We start from the raw sequence: 2,500 nt of genomic DNA on the forward strand, positions 1-2,500 counted from the left end.
TCATTCTATTCAGTGTCATGTTCCGAAATGTCGGAATGTGGGCGGGGTGGGTGACGTCCAAGGGGTCGCTTGCGACCACTGTGGGCGCCGTTTTCGGACGGCTGTTGGAGTGTCTCAGCATATGCGGCACGCCCATGCGGAGGTGTGGTTTGGGGCCTCGATGGTCCGGAGCCATGACAGGAGAGTCAGGATGGGTGAAGATGTGTGGAGTGAAGTGGAGGTCAAGAACCTCAAGAAACTCATGAAGAAGTATGGAAGTCATGGATGGAAATACGCTGTTGCGGCCCGGGTGTTGAATACGGGCAAGACCAAGGAACAGGTGAAGAGGAAGTGGAGTTCCCTGTGCGGCGGTACGGCAGGCAGTGTGTCAGGTGTGCGTCGGCGCGCCCCGGTTTCCAGGGCGTTGCCCCAGAAATGGACCTTGCCCTCGTCGCTTCCGGACTTGGTGGAGAATAGGGTCCTGGAGGTACTGCAGTCGGGGGTTGAGGAGCATCGGGCCACTGCCGGCTTAGTTAGGGAAGCAGGTCAGGAGCCTGAACTGATCGAGTCTTCTGCTTCTGATCTCATGAGGGCTCTGGGTGGCATGGTAGTGTGGCCAGCAACGTCGACGGGGTCTCGACGTCGAGGCCAGGCTTTGAAAGGTTGGGCGAGGCGCCTCGCTCAGAAGAAGACTGTGTTTTATCATCAGCAACACGGCTATTCCGAGGCGAGAAAGGGGCTGGCACGGCGGATCTTAGATGGTCTGACGCCCCTAAGGTGTGAGTTGCCGATTGAGCTGGTGTATGAGCACTTCAAGGAGAAGTGGGAGACGGTTAAGCCGTTCCATGGACTGCCTGGCTTCGCGGTGAGACTAACCGCCGATAATGAACCATTCTATCACCCAATCCTGGGGCCCGAAGTGGTGTCAAACCTAGCTAAGTTGGGCATTCGATCAGCGCCGGGCCCAGATGGGATCAGGAAGCGGGCTCTTCTTGACTGGGACCCGGATGGACTGAAGCTGGCGAGGCTGTTTACGACATGGATGGTGCGTGGAGTTGTTCCCCAGGTCTTCAAGGAGTGCAAGACCCGGTTGCTACCCAAATCGGCTGACCCTGACGAGCTGGGTACTGTATCAGGCTGGAGGCCTGTGACTATAGGGTCAGTCGTATTGAGGTTGTTTGGGCGGATAATAGCGATGAGGTTGACTCGAGCCTGTCCTGTTAGCCCCCGGCAGCGTGGTTTCGTCGCCGGCGCGAGTGGTTGCGCGGAAAACCTCTTGATCCTTCACCGGATCATGGGGCACTCGAGGTCGGCTGGCGTACCACTGGCAGTCGTGTTCATTGACTTTGCGAAGGCCTTCGACTCGGTTTCTCATGATCATGTCCTATATGTATTGGGAAACTTGGGCGTGGACAGACGTGTTATAGAGTTAATCCGCAACTCTTATGTAGGCTGCTCGACCAGAGTGGGCTGCGGAGACGCCTACTCCGAGCCCATCGCCCTGAAGGTTGGTGTGAAGCAAGGCGACCCAATGTCCCCACTGCTCTTCAACCTTGCTATGGACCCTCTCATCCATAGCCTCGAACGCAAAGGGGGCCACTACGTTTGGGGCGACCGCCGAATCGCCACACTGGCATTTGCCGACGATCTAGTCCTGTTGAGTGGCTCGGAGGAGGGAATGAGACGGAATTTGGGGATCCTGGAGGATTTTTGCCGGCTTTCGGGACTGGCTGTCCAGCCTCGGAAGTGCCACGGTATCTGGATGGGTTCAAAGGGTGACAATGATGTAGCTTGGACGCTATGTGGGCAGCAGTTACACATAGTCAGTTCGAGTGAATCTGTTCGTTACCTGGGAGCTGATATAGTGCCGTGGCAGGGAATTGTCTCTCAGGGTCTGGAGGAACAGGTGTGCACGTGGCTTGGGAGGATCTCGAAGGCGGCACTGAAGCCGTCACAGAAAGTCATGCTGTGCAACTCATTCTTACTCCCGAGAGTGGCTTTCAGGGCCGACGTAGGTATGGTGTCGGTGACCAAGCTCAAGTGGCTCGACGGGACAGTGCGGATGGCTGTGAAAAGGTGGTTGCGCCTCGACCCGTCCACGGCGGGGGGGATCATCTACTCACGCGCTCGCGATGGCGGGCTGGGCCTCCAAAAGCTATCCGTTACTGTTCCCAGAACACAGGTTAGGCGTACCTGGAAACTCTGTTGGTCAAAGGATTGGTGGTTGAGGTCCCTGGCTATTGAGGCAGTGCAAAAACCTGCCTGGTTGAAATTGTGGACCACTGCGGGCGGAGATCCGGGCGGTGTGCCAAAACTTGGCACAGGGGGCGCCGTCCCGGCTGTTGTTGCGAGCATGCCGGTTCTCCCGGACTGGCGGCATGCCGAAAATCTGGCTTGGAGCGACTTGCGTGTCCAGGGTGTGGGCGTGGACCAGTTCCGTAACGATACTATCAGTAACACGTGGCTCGCGGATCCTCTGGCTGTGAGGTTTCGTCAGAGACACTATCTGGTAGCACTCGCA

Source organism: Syngnathus floridae, unplaced genomic scaffold, assembly GCF_059516105.1.
Source record: "Syngnathus floridae isolate MCC-2025c unplaced genomic scaffold, RoL_Sflo_1.0 HiC_scaffold_25, whole genome shotgun sequence".
Classification (NCBI taxonomy): domain Eukaryota; kingdom Metazoa; phylum Chordata; class Actinopteri; order Syngnathiformes; family Syngnathidae; genus Syngnathus; species Syngnathus floridae.